Source organism: Arachis ipaensis, chromosome B4, assembly GCF_059453495.1.
Source record: "Arachis ipaensis isolate K30076 ecotype BB chromosome B4, ASM5945349v1, whole genome shotgun sequence".
Lineage (NCBI taxonomy): Eukaryota > Viridiplantae > Streptophyta > Magnoliopsida > Fabales > Fabaceae > Arachis > Arachis ipaensis.
Window position 1 is genome coordinate 66,557,042 of NC_142439.1, and position 20,219 is coordinate 66,577,260.

Below are 20,219 nucleotides of genomic sequence, written 5' to 3' on the forward strand. Positions count from 1 at the left end.
AATTCTCCACTTCTTTGCAAGATTCTTCAAATGTTTCCATGTCCTGATCAAAGACATCTATGTCCTCCTCATGACTTGTGTCATAGACTGGAGGTTGAGAGAAATCTACCTCCGTATCATCTTCGTATTCGCTTGGGGAAGATTCTTCAATCTCAGAGAATTCACTTGCGGATGCAAGTTCATTATCATCATCAAGGAAACTTGCTTCTTGGATTATTCTGTCTAGTTCTTCAGGAAATACCTGCCTTGGGGATTGCGCACAATCCTCTTTAGCATCAATTGTAACATCCTTGACAGAATTTTCCACAACTCTGGCTTCCCATGGAAGTTCAGCGTCTCCTAAGTCTTCAACCAACTTTTCTTCTTTAATAATGACAGCTTCTTCTATTTGTTCCAGTATGAAGCCATGCGCTGTCTTGTCCACTGAAATTTCTAGTATTTCCTTCATGCTACGCTCTTCATTAGACTATCCACAAGGGGCTGTGGAAGGTCCTTGAATGTTCGAACGTCTAGAAGATAATTGACTTATTGATTGCTCCAGTTGATGAAGGGTTGTTTGAAGTCGATTTACTGTTTCCTTGAGGCGAAGCTCTGATTCTCGGGGTGATAGATTTAGATATGGCACAGGGGGAAGTGGTGGTGTTTGGGAGTGATTGGATTAGAACTGGGGTAAATGAGGATCATGTGGTGGTGAATGGTGAAAAGAAGCTTGTGAGCGTGGTGGTTCGAAGTTATGTTGAGAGGATGGCCTATAAGCACGTGGTGGGGCTTGTTGGTAGTTACAAGGTTGTCCACCATGTCTATTTGCTTGGTATGCATTGTAGAATGGTCGTTGTCCATGATATCTTGGAGGGTGTTTTTGCCTAAAGGGTTGATCAGATCCTCTCGGCTCCATCCATCTTTGATTGCTCTGACCTTGATGCATATTCCTGTTATAACTTTCATTCCTTTCAATAACATTAGAACCAAACTCAAAGCAAAATGGCTGAGAATTCATAGTAGCTGATGAAAATAAAAGGGGAAAATAAAAACAAATAAACAAGTAAAAGAAGAATATTTACAATAACCAATAATAAGGCACACGATTGCAGCTCCCCGGCAACGGCGCCATTTTGACGAGAGGAACTTTTGCGTGGTCTAAAAATTTGCGGATAAATCCTCGTTGCAAGTATAGTTTCTAAACCTTCAAAAGTCCTTTCATACAAACATTTTGGTTGTCACATGTAACAAACCCCTAAATAAATTGATAACCAAAGTATTCAAACCTCGGGTCATCTTCTCAAGGAACTGTAGGGAAGTGTTCTTATTATTGGCTATGGGGATTGTAAATTGGGGTTTTGAGAATGAGGAGCAAGTAATTTAAGTGGCAATTAAAGTAAATGAAGAACAAGTAATTTAAATTGCAAGTGAAATAAATAAATGACTGTAAATAAACTTTTGGCAAGGTATGAGAAATTAGAGGTCCTATCCTAGCTATCCTTATCAATGATGATAATAATTGAATCTTAATTCTACTTTGTTAGCCTTTACTAAGATAAAAGAAGGTCAAGGGATTAATTGGATTGATCTTCGGATCCTATTTTATTTTCTAAGAAAAGATTGGGATTCTTGAAGCTCAATTCAATTAACAAAGATAACAATTATCAAGCATGTTTGAGTTTGATAACTCCTGAGTTACTGATTTCTTAACCAAAATGAAAAGGAGAAAAGTAAATCTACTGGAATAAGAATGTCTTTATATTGGGAATAATTGTAACTAATAAATAAAAGAAAGCAATATTAACTGAAATACCTCAAATAACATTAATCCAAAATAATAATCTGTAACATGGAAGAATTCATAAATTAAATTGCAAAAGTAAATAATCAACTAAAGTAATGAATAAAAGTAAAAGAGAAGCTTAAAGTAAAGGAACATTAAACCTGGGATCGAGAGTCACTCCCAAATTAAGAGAAATCCTAAATCCTAATCCTAAAAGAGAGAGAGAATCTCTCTCTAAACTAAATGTAAATCATGATAACTAAAACTAAAGTCGTTTCTCTATGCGTGGATGCATTCCCTCACTTCATAACCTCTGGTCTATGCCTTCTGGACTTGGATTTAGGCCAAAAAGGGCATCAGAAATCCCTGGGAGCATTTTCTGCAATTTATGGTGCGTGGCCTCTGTCACGCATCCACGTGGGTCACGCGGTCGCGTCATTCGGAGCTTTTCTTGTCACGCGGTCGTGTCAGTCATGCGGCCACGTCATATGTGTTTTGCTTAAGGCGCGCGGTAGCGTCAGTCATGCGGCCGCGTCGCTGTTGATTCGCGCTTGGCATGCGTCCGCGTCGCCCATGCGATCGCGTGAATGCCAGTTTCTTTAGAAACTCCGTTTTGTGTTTTCCTTCCATTTTTGTATGTTTCCTTTCCATCCTTTAAGTCATTCCTGCCTTAGAAGATCTGAAACTACTCAACACACTAGTCACGACATCGAATGAAATCAAAGGTAATTAAAATAATTAGTTTTAAAGCATAGGAAACATGTTTTTCACATACATCACATAATGAGGAAGGGAAAGTAAAACTATGCAATTAATATGAATAAGTGGGTGAAGGATTGAATACATCACTCAAGCTAAGCACAAAATATATCATAAAATATGGGTTTATCAGTACCACAAGGGCTTGGTCATTATTGATTATGTCTTGGTACTCTGGATCTGACTCTGACGATGTACGTCCGTCTTCGAGGTGATCGTCTGCCACGGAGTGTTGATTCCCAGGTCCCCGGCAACGGCGCCAATGTTCCGAGGGTTACCTTAAACTGGATCATATTTGGGCCTGAACGTAAGGTCTAAGCTCTCAGTAGGATAGTTTCCAACTTAACCTGCGTCAAGCAGCCGTCGTCTGAGTTGTTTGTGAGAAGATGGGGGGTGGTACTTGCAAAACACTCTAATGTCTAAGTCAGCAAGGGTCATAGCAGGTTTAAGTGTATTGAAACTTAAGTATACCTAAGAGTGTCAGTGTATTTATAGGTGATGAACCAATAACCACCGTTGTAGTAGTTCCACTACTGATGGTGGATAACCACTCCTTTATCTATGGGTTGTTGAGATCTCTCTTCTAGAAGTGGAGAGAGATATTAGGGGTTTGTTGCAACTCCTTCTGAGTGAAGGGTGTTATTATGCAGTGCTTTTGTCTGACCTATGAAGAGGTCGGTTATGGGCAGCTAGCATTTTGGGCTTTCTGTGCTTTTAGTCTTGGCTTATGCTTTGGGCCAGGTATAAACAATACTAATTTAGAAAAATATCTTTATTATAATTATATAAAATTAATATTTAATGCATTATTAAACTAATTATATTGATACAATTCTAATTCTCAATCATTATACAATAGTTTCATTAGTGGTAAGTTGTTACGTTAATAATAATAATAATAATAATAATAATAATAATAATAATAATAATAATAATAATAATAATAATAATAATAATAATAATTAAATGCTAAAATAATTACCATTGTCTACCTTGCTTCAATTAGTTAACAAATTTAATTTTAGTTGCTATGTTTTATTTTCTACATAATTATGTTAATTGTTAATCATTATACAACAAATTAGAATTTAATACAAAATTATATTAATTATCAATAGTTTTAATTTTCAATCATTGTAATATAATTTTAAATTAATCGTAATTCCGACAAGTTGATATTGATATTTACCTTAAAAAATTAAAACAAAAATCTATGATTCTAATCATGATAAAAATGTATATGACATGATAATGGCTTATTTAATCACGGCAAATATATAATGTATAACGTAAATAATAAAAAAATAACTTAATAATAACTAATTTATATAATTATTTTTGTTCTAATAAAGGCTATATATAGTATTTCTTTTGTGGTTTGTGAGTCTAGTGGTGCACGAATCCCACACTTTGGTACAACTGTACCAGCAAGTGCACTGGATCATCCAAGTAATACCTGAGCGAGTCAGGGTCAATCCCACGACGATTGTGGTTTGAAGCAAGCTATGGTTATCTTGCAAGTCTTAGTCAGGTGAAATCAGAAGGTTTGGTTGTTAGATACGGAGTTGTATTAGAACTTTGGATTAAGTAATAGGAATATATTGTATATGTTAAAATCAGTAATGGGAATAGAGTTGATGATTGGAGTTGCTTTGCCTTTCTGAATTAACTCTAGTAGTACTGTTTCCTTTTCTTGTGAATGATGTCTTCAATGGCAGGCTGTATGTGATCAACGCCTTTATTGAGAGGTCATCAATACTCCTCCGGATCTGAACTCCAGGGTTAGTATGGATCTATCTCTGCTTGAGGGTGAAGCTCGTACAGTCGATTCTCCTTAATGATCCTACTCAAAGCGCCACAGACAAGGTCGGATCTTTCGGATCAGAGAATGCTGCATCTTTGGGTTCTAGCCTCTATTACAGAGACTCTAATCTCTCTAAAATTAGCTGAGCTGGTGTCTCAAGAAGTCCCCAATGAAGTCATGGATTAGCCGTCTGAGAGATGTATAAACATAGCTAGTGGTGCGTGCTTTCCTCTGAAGTATTCACACGAACCGAAGTAGACGCGGGTGTTTGTCAGGCACATTCGTCTTAGTATAATGAACAGAGCTGATTGTCACTGATCATCCTATTCATCATGTTGAAGTGTGAATATACATCTTAGAATTAATCAAACACGGATCGAAGAAGAAACAGTAATACTTTTATTAATTCATAGGGCTCAGTAGGGCTCCTCCCCTCAAACTAGGAGGTTTAGAAACTCATACTGAAAGTAAAATACAAAGTAAAATTCAAATATAATGTGTAAAGTCTCTATGATATGCGAAAAATAACTCTTAAATACTAAACTAATGACTAGTAAGGGTAAAACAGTCTTTTTAGTGCTAAAATCCACTTCTGGGGCCCACTTGATGAGTATTTGGGCTAAGCTCAAATGAAATCCATGTTCTATGAGGTCTTTTGGGCATGGAACGCTGGCTTGGGGGTCCTCTCTGGGCGTTTGGACGCTGGGCTTTACTCCTTGGGCGTTGGACGCCAGAAAGGGGGCAGGAGGTTGGCGTTGGACGCCAGTTTTGGGCCTTCTAATCTGGAGCAAAATATAGATTATTAAACATTACTGGAAAGCTTTGGAAGTCAGCTTTTCATAGCCATTGAGAATGCTCCACTTGAACTTTTGTAGCTACAGAAAAGCTCTTCCTAGTGCAAGGAGGTCAGATCTAGACAGCATCTGCAGTGCTTTCTCTGTTTCTGGATCAAACTTCTGCTCTTGCTCCTCAAATTCAGTCAGAAAATACCTGAAATGGTACAAAAATACACAAACTCAAAGTAGAATCTAAAAATATAAATTTAACACTAAAACCTGTAAAAACTTAATAAAACTAAACAGAACATGCTAAAAACTATATGAAAACTATGCCAAAAAGCGTACAAATTATCTGCTTTTCAAAACATCAAACTTAAACTGTTGCTTGTCCCCAAGCAACTAAAACAAAATGGGATGAAAAGAAGACTAAGATACAATAAATTTCAAAATTTCCGGTGAAGCTCAATTTCAATTAGATGAGTGGGACTGAGTAGCTTTTTACTTTTGAATAGTTTTGGCATCTCACTATCCAATGAAACTCAGAATGGCTGGTCTATTTTGGAACTTAGAATCCAGATAATATTATTGACTTTCCTAGTTTAGTTCTTTTGATTCTTGAACACAGATTTTAGAGTCTTGGCCGTGACCCTAAGCACTTTGTTTTCCAGTATTACCACCGGATACATTCATGTCATAGACACTTTAACTGGGTGAACCTTTTCAGATTGTGATTCAGCTTTGCTAGAATCCCCAAATAGAGGTGTCAAGAGTTCTTAAGCACACTCTTTTTACTTTGGACCACGATTTTAACCGCTCAATCTCAAGCTTTTCACTTGACATCTTCATGCCACAAGCACATGGCTAGGGACAGCTTGGTTGAGCTGCTTAAGCCAGGATTTTATTCCTTTAGGCCCTCCTAACCACTGATGCTCAAAGCCTTGGGTCCTTTTACCCTTGCTTTTTGGTTTAAAGGGTTACTGACTTTTTTCTCTTGCCTTTTGGTTTAAAGAGCTATTGGCTTTTTCTGCTTTTTCTCGATTCTTTTTGCAAAAATAAACTTTTTTTTGCTACTTTTTCTTGCTTCAAGAATTAATTTTATGGATTTTTCAGATTATCAATAACACTTTTTCTTTTTCATCATTCTTCCAAGAGCTAGAATCCTAAAATTCTAACTTCAAACATGCACTCTTTATTCATACATTCAGAAAAGTAAAGTAATGCCACCACATCAAAATAATTGACTATTCTTCACTGTAAAAATAAAAAATTCATGTATCTTTAATTCTTCTAAAAAAATTCACTATTTTATTTATGTTTAATGATGATAAGAGGAATAATTTATAGCTAATTAAAAAAATTAATTACTACTAATGCTTATTTTAATTCTAAAAATTAAAAGACATAAAAATAAATAAAGACTTAAATACTACTAGTGATCATGCAACTCTAAATTAGGATGGAAATACGTGAATAGGAATAGGAATAGTCACAAGGTTGAAACTAAATAACCTTTAGCTTGAGGGACTTTTGGCTCTTCAGGGGAGAGCGTCTGGCGCTTCAGCTCCTCCAGCTCTCGCCCTTGTTTCTCCTGTTCCTTGATCAGTTTGCAAATCATGCTAGTCTGATCTTTCTGCTCCTTTCTGAGCTTATCTGAAATGCTCTGCAAGTGTATTACAGATGCCTTCAGCTGGTCCCAATACTTAATTGGAGAGATCTCTTGGCAGGCTCAGGTGTCTTCCTTTTAGGGTGGAATTCTTCTATCTTGGAATTTTCCATCACCCGCTTGGTGATTGGGTTTTCTACTAGAATAAAGTTGTCCACTTGGATCAGAACCTTGGCCTCTTGGCATAGGCAAAAGATGAGATTTGGACAAGCCAACATGGCGTTAGTAAACCCCTTGTTTGCCAGCTTGTAAACCTCACGGGGAATTATTTGGTGGACTTCCACCTCATTCCCCATCATGATGCAGTGAATCATCATAGCTCTTGGAATATTGACTTCAGAGCGGTTACTTGTAGAGAGTATAGAACACCCAATGAAGTCTAGCCAACCTCTAGCAACTGGCTTGAGGTTCGCCCTCTTCAGCTGGCATGGCTGGCCTTTTGTGTTCTCAATCCATTGAGTTCCAGGCAAGCATATGTCCTCTAGAACTTGATGTAGCTTTTGGTGGGCTACAACCCTTTTGTTGTAGGATTCATTGTCATCCCTCTGCAGGAATAGTTTGAAGATCTCTCTCACCCTATCCAGATGAAAAACATGATCTTCCCCCTAACCATACTGCGAAAGGTATGGAATGCTGTTCCATCTTTCTTTTGCTTATCTGTCATCCACAGATTTGCATAGAATTCACGGATCATGTTGTATCCAATATTTAATTCGGGATTACTTAGAATCTCTCAGCCTCTCCTTCGAATTTGCTCTTGGATAACTGAGTATTCTTCTTCTCCTAAATTGAATCCCACCTCAGGGATTATTGGCCTTTTACTCATTATCTTGTGAAAATTTTCTTCATGTTACCTGGTAAGAAATCGAACAGGTTTGAAAATAATTATTGAGTTATCTTCTTTCCTATTTTTTGGGATGGTCTTGCCATTTCTTGGAGCTATGAATTTCAAATTTGATGAGAGAACAAGGGCTCCTTCCACACCAAACTTAGAAGATTTGCTCGTCTTCGAGCAAAAGTTAAGAAAGCAAGAAGTAGAAAAGAGAAATAGAGCAAGAAAAGGAGAAGAGAATTCGAATGAGAGGTGGTGAATGAAGGAGAGGGGCACAGTCACATATATATAGGGAGGGGGGAAGGGATTTTTTTGAAAACAATTATTAAAGAAAGATAAGGATTTTTTGAAAAAGATAGAAAAAGATAAGTTGTTAAGCTTGAAAGAGACGAAAAGATATAAAAAAATTTTAAAGATAAGATAAGAAATATGAAAAAAATTTGAATGTTTAATAAAAGATATGAACAAAGATTTTAAAGATAAGAAAGGACTTTGAAAGAATATGAAGACAAGTTGAAAGAGATATGAAACCTTTGAAAAAAATTTGAAAAAAAATGTTTAAAAATTGAAGTTAAATTGAAATTGAAATATTTGAACAAGATTTGACTTAAAAATTAAAGAATTTTTGAAATTGAATTAGAAAAAGATAGATTGAATGAAGAAAAGATAAGAATTTTGACAGTACCTCTATGTTGCCATCCTAGCGTTTAAACGCCCAGATTGCTAGCAATTTGGCATTTAACGCCAAAGTGTTCCTCCCTCTTGGGCATTAAACGCCCAGCCAAGGTCTCTTGGCTGGCGTTTAACACCAGGCTTGTGCTCCCTTCAGGGTATTAAACGCCCAACCAGAGCCTCCTGGCTAGCATTTAACACTAGGATTATTGCCCCATGGGCGTTTGAACGCCCATTTGCCTACCCTTTCTGGAGTTTAACGTCAGAGAGATCCTTACTCCAGGGTATTCTGTTTGCTGTTCTGCATTATTCTGTCTCTGTTTAAGCACTGTTCATGATCACTAACATTAAAATTAACTTAAAATATAATCAAAAACTAATTAAAAAGAAAACTAATTAAAAAGAAAACTAATTAAACTAGAAGTAATTAGAGAATTAATAACATATAAGGGATCATTGGGTTGCCTCCCAACAAGCGCTTCTTTAATGTCTTTAGCTGGACTTCACTGCACTTAACTTAGTAATAGTGTTGAGCCTCTTGGCTCTATGTCTCCTCCAAGGTAATGTTTGACCCTCTGTCCATTGACAATGAACCTTGTGTTAGGGTCCTTACCTTGGAGTTCTATGTGACCATAAGGTGATACACTCGTAATCACATAGGGTCCTTTCCAACGAGATTTGAGTTTCCTAAGGAAAAATTTGAGTCTTGAGTTGAAGAGTGATGTGCGGAAAACGATCCGACACAAAACTCACCGGCAAGTGCACCGGGTCGCATCAAGTAATAATAACTCACGGGAGTGAGGTCGATCCCACAGGGATTGAAGGATTGAGCAATTTTAGTTTAGTGGTTGATTTAGTCAAGCGAATCAAGATTTGGTTGAGTGAATTGTGATTTGCAGAAATTAAATTGCATGGGAAGTAAAGGGAATGGGTAAATTGCATGAAATTAAAGAGAACTGAAATTTAAAGTGCTGAATCTTAAAGAACAAGAAATTAAATGGCAGAAACTTAGAACGCAAGAAATGTAAATTTCCGAATCTTAAAGTGCAAGAAATGTAAATGGCTTGAATTGTAAAGGGAATTGGGAATTGGATTTGCAGAAATTAAACAAGGGAAAGTAAAATTCAACAAGCAGAGGAATAGAAGATAACTTGGATTGAACCGGATCTAAAACCAGAATTGTAAATGAGCATGAAAAGCGTTAAACAGAGAAGGTAAAATGAGAATTTAGATCTCAGGACTCAAGAGACTAGATAACCAAGTCTAGATCTCAATGCCTTCCTAGATCCACAAGAACAATTGCAAAGGAATTGTAAATTGTAAATTGCAGAGAAAGTAGAAGACAGAAGCAATTAACCAAAATGGAAATTTAATTATGCAGTAAAATGAAACAGAGAGATCTCAGGATGAGATTGAAACAGATTTCCTTCAATTCTCCACCCCAAGATCCAAGACAAGGAAAGTAAAGAGTGCTGGGCAAGAACAAGGAAGAAGAGAGATTAATTCTCCTTCCAAATTCTCTTGAATTAAAACAACAATGCTAAGAAATGTCAAGTGAGCTCTCTACTAAGTGTACTAATCAAAACCGAAAAGAAAGCCCCCTAAAAACTTAAATCCTATGCTATTTATACACTTTCTTCAAATGGTCTTCAAGCCTTCAATTGGGCCTTTGCTCTTGATGGAATTGGGTTGATAGAGGCCTTGGTTGATTGCTCTTGGAGTTTGGAGAAGAACCGAAGTGAACCGGGTTTGGAATCATGAAAGATTGAGTAAAAGTTTGAGGCAAACTTTTACTCAAACTTTTCATATCAGCCACCCCATTTTGCTGCTACCAACGTTTGAGCTAAAGTTTGAGGTCAAACTTTTGCTCAAACGTTGGCCTCCTCTTGCACACTCATGGCGCCAACGTTTGCCAAAAAGTTTGAGGCAAACGTTGGCGCAAACTTTTGCTCTCCAAGGTGTGTTGTTCATGGCACCAACGTTTGCCAAAAAGTTTGAGGCAAACGTTGGCGCAAACTTTTGCTCTCCAGGGTGTTGATTTTTGATGCCAACGTTTTTTAAAAGGTTTGAGGCAAACGTTGGCTCAAGCTTTTCTCCCAAAAGTTTGAGCTAAAGTTTGAGGCAAACTTTTGCTCAAGCTTTTTGCCCAAAAGTTTGCACAAAAGTTTGAGGCAAACTTTTGGTCCAGGTTTTTGCTCCCTGGTTCATTTTTACTTATTCCAAAAGTTTGAGCTAAAGTTTGAGGCAAACTTTTGCTCAAACTTTTTGTCCTCTCTTCCTCCTAGCCATTCCTTCATGCATCAACCTTTCTCCAAGCTTTCTTCACCTATCATTAATAAACCAAACACATCAAAGCTATGCTCAAAATCATGAGATATTCATTCTTTCATAATATGTGACAATTATAGCATAAAACCTCATGAAATTGCATTAATTCATCTATGGTTGATTAAATCAAAGGAAGCATGAAAATCTACCCAATTAGCTTGCTTATGGCTCAAGAAAGTGCATAATTCAATTGAAAACAAAAGAAAAAGGCTAGTGAAACTAGGCTAAGACGACTTGTCATCACAACACCAAACTTAAAGCTTGCTTGTCCCCAAGCAAGAAAAGATTTATTGAGAAGAAAGAATGAAATGGAAGAGGATGTTCATGCTAGTAGAGTGTTATTGGTAGTTCATGGGGTTTTATGTGGATATGTAAGCACTCACTTTTTATTGACTCTTAAGCCTAGAAAGTCTCCTTCAAGCTTCAAGTAACATACTGCTATGACCTCTATTTATTCCTTTATCCTTGGCTATTATTTTGTTCATAAGCTTTATTTGAGTGTCATGTTAGTTCATTTTCTTTTCTTTATACTTGACACATTATTCACTATAGACACTTGGCTCACATTCCTTCTTAAAACATTGATGCCCAGCACCTCTTTGGGCTACTAAATGCCTTGTAGTTAGGTTGCTCTTGATAGTGGACTTTCAGCTGATGATCCCGGGTTAGTTAACCCAAGTCACCGAGTGTTGATGCACTCCAAAGAGCTTAATAATCCAAGCAGATCCTAGTACAAAGACACCACAGGCATATATTCTAAGGTTCAAGCTATTGGTGTCCAGCTTTGTTTCTTTTTGTTTTCTTTTGTTCTGCCACTCTTTGGCTATTTCTTTTTCTCCCCTTTTTTTTTCTTTCTTTTTGTTTTTCTTTCTAACCAAGGATTTTTATTTGATTGAGATTCATAGACAGTAAGCCACTTTCTACTTAGAGGGAGACATCCTAGTTCTTTTATTCACTAAAAGTGAGCTATTATACAATCACACACACACACCACCACTTACTTTTATTATACTTCTATCTAACAGAGAACTGTCTCACTTCATATTCAAACATTTCTTTTATTGAATTAAAGATGCAGGGGACAAAACATACTTTTTGTTCAGTGAAAGTAAACACACAAGCACATACATAGACTAGCTTACTTATTTTAAGAGTGATTCTACTTGTATTAGATGAACACAAAACACAAGTCAAAACATCTTTCAACAGCAAGAGTTAAGTGTAAATACAACCTATTGGTTTGCAGTTCCTTTGTCCTTCCTTCTGTTGTTCCCTTTTGAGTTATGATGCATAGTGTCTTCAAATGGTGGTGAATTCCCTGCACAATTCTCAATGCTTGCTTCTCAAGCCCTTAGATGACCAGTTAGTATGCATGAATTGAGTGTGGCTTGTGGATTTAATTTGGTGTGGGAACACCAAACTTAATTTCTTGCCACTTTTCTGGATACAGCAGGTTAACTCTAGGCAAAATCTTGTGTCCTTGCTAAAGATTATGAAGTAAAGACTAAAAAGCAGTGGTTGAATAATCTGTTTGATTGCTTGGAACTAGCAATGTGCAGGAAGTTAGAATGTGCTTTTGAATGAGGTTTTGGTGGAACACCAAACTTAGAATTCTCCATTCTCCCTTAAGTTATTTTTGGTGTGCAACACCAAACTTAGCTCCTTGCAATACATATCAATTATTCAACATTTTTATTGAAAAAGCTATGAAAAGAAAACTACCTCAGGTTGGGTTGCCTCCCAACAAGCGCTCTTTTATTGTCACTAGCTTGACATTGGAGCTTTCTTTTATGGTGGTTGAGGATTGTAGTGTCTCAACTTGTCTCCCCTAACTGTGATCCTCCTCTTTGTTCTCTGGTGTTCAATTTCAGCATGTTCCAACGAGAGTATGTTGCTGACAGTGTAATAGTCATCAATCTGTTGGCTTGCTCCCAGTTGTTGATATATCAATTGCACTTTGTCACCTTTGGAAAGCCCCTCTGTTGGAATCTTCCTGTTCTTCCAACCCCTTTTTGTTTTGTTTCTGCGTTTCATCCCTTTTTTTGTTGATCTTTCTTTTCTGGCTGTAGGCTTACCTTGGGGATCTCTTTCTTCAGTGGCTAATACTCCAATATCCCCTTGGACTTTTTCATCCTTCTGCACAATCTTCTGCCTTGGGATGTTGTTGTGAATCACCTTGTCAATTTCCATGTAGTCCCTCCTCTCATTACTAAACTGGGCTTCTGGTAATACCTTCAAAGTGACACTCTTATCATGCATCCGGAGAGTTAGTTCTCCTTGCTCTATGTCTATGATAACTCTAGCAGTGGCCAAGAATGGCTTTCCCAGTATAATAGAGTCGCCATCATCCCCATCTGAATCTAGAACCACAAAATCTGCAGGGTATATGAAATTGTCCACCTTAACGAGAAGGTTTTTAATCATACCCCTGGGGTATACCGTTGACTTATCTACTAGCTCTAGAGATATCCGTACCGGTTTAACTTCCTCTATATGCAACTTTTTTACCAAGGAGGATGGTATTAAGTTGATACTTGCTCCTAGATCGCACATTGCTTTAGTGATGGTTAATTCCCCAATGGTGCAAGGTAGCAAAAAGCTCCCTGGGTCCTCAAGCTTAGGAGGAAGCCCTTTTTGAATCAAGGCTCTGCATTCCTCAGTAAGCAGTATGGTTTCTTTCTTATCCCAACTTCTTTTCTTATTGATAAGCTCCTTCAAAAACTTGGCATACAGAGGCATTTGCTCAAGTGCTTCAGCCAAGGGAATATTGATCTCCAGCTTCTTGAGAGTCTCAAGGAACTTATGAAAATGTTGGTCCTTAGCCTCTTTGTTGAACCTCTGGGGATATGGCAGTGGAGGTACAAAGGCCTTCTCTGCTTGTTGCTTTTGATTCTTTGTTGGCTCTTCAATTGCTTCATTCCCCTTTTTTGGGATTTTTTATTGTTTCTCCTTTTCTTGAATTTGTTTTGAAGCTTGCTTGCTTGCCATTGCATCATCATCATTGGCTTCTTCTGTGTGTGTTGACTGTTCCCCTTCTAGTGGTCTCTTGCTGCTCTTCAATGTTCTCCCACTCCTTAATTGTATTGCCTTGCATTCTTCCTTAGGATTTGGGATTGTGTCACTCGGCAGTGAACTTGAAGGTCTCTCAACAGAAATCTGTTTGGAGATTTGCCTAATTTGCCTCTCTAGGCTCTTTATGGAGGCTTCATGGTTCTTGGTTGTTATTTCCTGGTGTTTCAACATTTTATCCATCATGGTCTCCAAGTTAGTGACTCTTTGAGATTCAGGTGATACTTGAGGTGGGTTGTGAGATGTGGGTGGTGGATGGTAGGCATTTTGGTTAGTGGGTTGGTTATTGGATTGGTACTGGTTGGAGTTGGGGTAGTTATTTTGAGGTTTTCTGTAGGGGTTCTGGTTAGTTTGCTGCTAGTTGTGGTTTTGGTTGCTTCTTGGGTTGTTTTGGTTTGAGTTCCTCTGCCATGGTTGTTGGTTTTGGGTGTGATTATCTCCCCATCTGAGGTTTGGGTGGTTCTTCCAGGATGGATTGTATGTATCACCATACACTTCATTTGGTCCTTGGTTGTGCATATACTGTACTTGCTCTTGTTGTTGTTCTTCTTGAGTTTCTTTATTTTGCCCCCATGTGGAAGATGGTTGGCTTGTGTTAACTGCTGCAACTTGGAGGCTATCAATCCTCTTGGCCATTTGCTCAAATTGTTGTTGAATTTGCTGCTGCATCATCTTGTTTTGAGCCAATATTGAGTCCACTCCTTCTAGCTCCATTACTCCTCTCCTTTGTGATGGTTGGCGATTTCTTTGGTGAGCAAAGAAATATTGATTGTTGGCCACCATGTCAATAAGATTTTGAGCTTCTTCTGCTGTTTTCATCAGTTGCAATGATCCTCCAGCTGAGTGGTCAAGTGATTCTTGAGCCTTTAGAGTGAGTCCTTCATAGAAGTTCTGTAGCTTGTCCCACTCAGTGAACATTTCTGGTGGACATTTCCTCAGCAGAGCCTTGTATCCCTCCCATGCATACAGATTTTCAGCATCCAATTGTGTGAATGTTTGCACCTCAGTTTTCAGCCTGATGACTCTTTGAGGTGGATAGAATTTGGCTAGAAATTTAGTCACCAAATCATCCCAGCTAGTGATGCTTCCTTGAGGAAAAGTTTCAAGCCATTGTGCGGCCTTGTCCCTTAATGAGAACGGGAACAGCAGAAGCTTGTAAGTCTCAGGATTCACGCCATTGGACTTGATAGTGTCACAAATCCTTAAGAAGGTAGATAGATGTTGATTTGGATCCTCCAATGGTCCTCCCCCAAACGAGCAGTTGTTTTGGACCAATGTAATGAGTTGTGGCTTCAATTCAAAGTTATTTGCATTGACATTAGGGGTGAGAATGCTGCTTCCATAATGTCTAGCATTTGCAAAGGTGTAGGAGGCCAAAACTCTCCTCTGGGGTGGGTTGTTGTTGTTATTGTCTGCTCCACCAGGTGGATTGGTTGAATGTTCCTCCATATCTTGGAATTCTTCTTCTGATTCCTCTTCTCCAACAATATTTTTCCCTCTTTCAGCTCTTCTTAACCTCCTGAGAGTTCTTTCGTCTTGTTCATGAAAGGTTGGTGTGGTTCTTCTTGTACCTGACATACAAGCAGAACATAAGAAACACACAAACCAGTGATACTTCAATCTACTGCTAAAATGAAGTTTTAGTTAGCTTAAGCAAAAATTCAAACAGTTAGTGGGTTAATTGAAAGTTAAAGGACAGAAAAGAAAAAGTGCTTGATCTATATCTACACTTCACTTAATCATTGTCAATCTAATCAATCCCTGGCAACGGCACCAAAAACTTGATGTGCAGAAAACGATCCGACACAAAACTCACCGGCAAGTGCACCGGGTCGCATCAAGTAATAATAACTCACGGGAGTGAGGTCGATCCCACAGGGATTGAAGGATTGAGCAATTTTAGTTTAGTGGTTGATTTAGTCAAGTGAATCAAGATTTGGTTGAGTGAATTGTGATTTGCAGAAATTAAATTGCATGGGAAGTAAAGGGAATGGGTAAATTGCATGAAATTAAAGAGAACTGAAATTTAAAGTGCTGAATCTTAAAGAACAAGAAATTAAATGGCAGAAACTTAGAACGCAAGAAATGTAAATTTCAGAATCTTAAAGTGCAAGAAATGTAAATGGCTTGAATTGTAAAGGGAATTGGGAATTGGATTTGCAGAAATTAAACAAGGGAAAGTAAAATTCAACAAGCAGAGGAATAGAAGATAACTTGGATTGAACCGGATCTAAAAACAGAATTGTAAATGAGCATGAAAAGCGTTAAACAGAGAAAGTAAAATGAGAATTTAGATCTCAGGACTCAAGAGACTAGATAACCAATTCTAGATCTCAATGCCTTCCTAGATCCAACAAGAACAATTGCAAAGGAATTGTAAATTGTAAATTGCAGAGAAAGTAGAAGACAGAAGCAATTAACCAAAATGAAAATTTAATTATGCAGTAAAATGAAACAAAGAGATCTCAGGATGAGATTGAAACAGATTTCCTTCAATTCTTGATGCCAAGGCATCTTAGGCTAGTTTCACTAGCATTTTTTTGATAGTTTTAGATGTTTTATGCATTTTCTTGAGCTTAAAGTAACCAAGAATGGTTAAAAGAAGAACAAAGCAATGAACCATCCAAACAGTATGATTTTGATGCAAATTCCATGAGTTTTTAGTTATATTACTTGAATGCTATGAATGGAAGATTTCTCATGAAATTTTGCAAGACTTTGATGCAATTGTTTGGATGATTTCAGGGAAGAAGAGGCTAGGCAAGGAAGCAACAAAGTCAATAAAGGAAGCTTGAATATCACATGTGGAGTTTAAGTTCCAGTTTAAGCCTAAACTGGAGCTTAAACGCCAGAATCATGAAGGCTAAGAAATGCTGAAACTGAAGTTTAACCTCCAGTTTAACCTTAAACTGGAGGTTAAACGCCAGAATGAAAGTCTCACCAAAGAAGCATTCCACGTTTAACCTCCAGTTTAACCTTAAACTGGAGGTTAAACGCCAGAATGAGAATGCCAATCAGGAAGCATTTCCACGTTTAACCTCCAGTTTAACCTTAAACTGGAAGTTAAACGCCAGAAATGGGAAGTCCACCAGGGAGCCATTTCCACGTTTAAGCTCCAGTTTGACCTCAAACTGGAGCTTAAACGTGTTCGACCAAGTTTTCTCCTCCAGGGTTGCTTTCTCCATTTCCACGTTTAAGCTCCAGTTTAACCTTAAACTGGAGCTTAAACGTGTTCGACACCTCCAGGGCTACCTTTCTCAGCTTCCACGTTTAAGCTCCAGTTTAACCTTAAACTGGAGCTTAAACGTGTTCGACCTCCAGGATGCCTTCTTCCATTTCCACGTTTAAGCTCCAGTTTAACCTTAAACTGGAGCTTAAACGTGTTCGACCTCCAGGGCTGCCTTTTTCTATCTCCACGTTTAAGCTTCAGTTTAACCTTAAACTGAAGCTTAAACGTGCTTCCACAAAAGGCATCACTGGAAGTGTCTGGCGTTTAAGCTACAGTTTAAGCTTAAACTGCAACTTAAACGCCACTCTTGGAAAAGGTTTCTGGGCCAACAATATTGCGGTTTAAGTTAGTATTTGAGCACAAACATTAACTTAAACTTACTCTGGTATGAAACCCAATTGAATATCATGGTTTATGGGATTGGGCCTGAAGGATTGATGAGTCTGAAATTTCAATTTATTGAGTCATGTGTCATTATTTGATTATCACTAAGTTGGCTCAATGAATGTTACAGATTTTGGATCAACAGCCTCATCAAGATTATGGATCATAAACCCAAGGCAAAAGGAAAGCAGGGAGAGGCCTCAAAGCCTAAGAAACACAACAGAAGCTCAATATAGAAAGTGTATAAATAGGATAGAATTTAAGTTAGGAAAGATTTTTACTTTCATTTGGCTAGTTTTCATATCTTTGTAATTGAATTCAGAGCTATGACTCACTAAACCCCCTTTCATTGGGTTAGGGAGCTCTATTGTAATTCAATGAATCAATAATAGTTTATCTTCTTCTTCAATCTTTTCTCTTGAATTTTGTTAGAAAGCTTCTCGATCTAATTCCATTGGGTAGTTGTCTTGGGAAAGAAACTACCCATAATTGGAATCCTTCGGAACCTTGGGAAAGGAATGGAGGATTCATGCTAGAGAAGCTTTCTCACAGTGAATTGGATTGGGGTTTGGATGGATATTGTGACATGTAATCCTACCAAATTGTGGTTCATGAAACTGTGTGGTATAATCAGTGATCGAGCATCATCTCTTCTTATGAACATTTAAACCAAGGGATTGGGAATTTGTTCGTTTTTAGAGAGAATTGGTGAGCCAAGGGATTGGGATCCAATCATATAAGATTGCGAAGCAAAATTCAATGAACGCATTGGTTGAAGAAGAGATAAACATGTTTTGATTCGGAGATCTCAATATCTCCTATAACCCAATGAATTCCCCATTTCTGATTTACCACTTTCTCTTTACATTCTGCAATTAAATTCATGCAATCACCCCCATCCCTTTTAATTTCAGCAATTTAGCTTCTCGCTCTTTAATTCATGCAATTTTACATTCCGCAATTCTCATCTAAATCTTGATTCCGCTCAACTAGAACATACTTCTAATCCGAATTGCTCACTCAACCAATCCTTGTGGGATTCGACCTCACTCTATTGTGAGTTTTTACTTGACGATAACCGGTGCACTTGCCGGAAGGAATTTTGCCGATCGTGCAATTTCCTAAATCGTAGCATAACAAGTTTATGCGCATCAAGTTTATGGCGCCGTTGCCGGGGATTGGTTTTCGATTGACAATTCTCAAATTGGAAGTTAACTAGATTGAGCATTTTTTTTGTTTTGATTAATTCAGTACAAGTTACTTGTTGAATTTTAATTTCTGCACTCTGTTACATGCTTTCTTTCTTTATGCCTTTAAATTCAAGCAACTAACTCACTGACTCACTAACTGTTTGAATTAATTCCTCAACTGCTCTAACCATACTCTTCCATTAACCAAGAGTATTTCACTTGTTTGTTGCCTGTGCTGTGTTCTTGTATGACAGGTAGGAGAGGAGAGACATCAACTCCTCCATATACCGAACCAGAGAGGACCCTTCATAGACTGAGAAGGGAAGCAAGAGGGAAGAGAGTACTGGGAGAAGAGGAATCTGAAGGAGAATCTGAGGACAATTTTGAGGAAGCTTTAGATCTCAACATGGATAGAGAAGTTCACAACCATGAGAGAGCTGATGGAAACAATGCCATTCCTGAGAGGAGGGTTCTTAGTTCATACATAAACCCAACCTCTGGGAATTGTGGTAGCAGCATCCAGAAACCACCCATTCAGGCCAACAATTTTGAGCTCAAACCACAGCTAATATCACTTGTGGAGAATCATTGTTCATTTGGTGGAAGTGCTAATGAAGACCCAAACCAACATCTCACAAAATTCCTGAGAATTTGTGACACTGTGAAGTCCAATGGAGTCCAGGAAGATGCATATAAACTACTTTTGTTCCCATTTTCACTTAGGGACAAGGCAGCTAAGTGGCTGGAATCATTCCCAAGGGGGAGCCTAACAACCTGGGATGAGGTGGAAAGCAAGTTTCTGGCACGTTTCTACCCCCCACAAAAGGTCAATAGGCTTCGATCTGAGGTTCAGACGTTTAGACAACAAGATGGTGAAACTCTCTACGAGGCATGGGAGAGATTCAAGGATTTGACAAGGAAATGCCCACCAGACATGTTCCATGACTGGGTGCAATTGCATATTTTCTATGATGGACTGTCTTATGAATCAAGGAAGGCTGTAGACCATTCATCAGGAGGTTCATTGAACAGGAAAAAGACTGTGGAAGAAGCCATTGAAGTGATTGAGACAGTGGCTGAGAATGAGTACTACTATGCATCAGAGAGACACAACACTAAGGGAGTCATGGAGCTGAACCATGTTGATACAATTCTAGCCCAGAACAAGGTGTTTGCCAAGCAACTAGCAGAGCTCACCAGGAAATTAGAAACAAAACAAGTGGCTGCAATACACACACAAGATCAAGAGGAAGAAAGTACTGAAGGAGGTGATTGGGAAGAGGCTAATTATGTAGGAAATCAACAAAGGCAACCATATGATCCACATTCCAACACTTACAACCCAGGCTGGAAAAATCACCCAAACTTTGGGTGGGGAAACCAGCAAAACCAACATAACAAGTCCACATACCAAAACTCCAACCAAAGATCAACTGAACACAACAACCTTTGAATTATATGAAAGGAACAACCATTCTAAGCAGTCACAGAAATGCTTAAAACCCTTAGCAGAAACTTCATTCCAAAGAGAACTCAAGGATTCAAAGAACAGAGAAGTAAGTGGGAGACTAAGTTTGGTGTTCACACACCAACTTAAGACTCAGATACTTACCCACACATAGTTGAGCTAACCAATCAAGTGCTTGAGAAGCAAGCAACTTCATCACTCTTTGCAGGAAAGGAAACAAGGATCTTAAAACATGAAGCAACAATTAGGAGAAGAAGGAGAAATCAAAGTGTTTCCTGGC

At 38.1% G+C, this 20,219-nt stretch overlaps 1 non-coding gene across 1 annotated transcript; it reads right to left on the bottom strand.

Annotated features, from left to right (window-relative positions):
• Positions 1 to 19,303: 19,303 nt before the first annotated feature.
• LOC148567761 (small nucleolar RNA R71) lies at positions 19,304 to 19,407 on the bottom strand. The gene has a single exon (XR_015882816.1). It is a non-coding gene; the product is annotated as a small nucleolar RNA R71 (small nucleolar RNA).
• Positions 19,408 to 20,219: the final 812 nt, after the last annotated feature.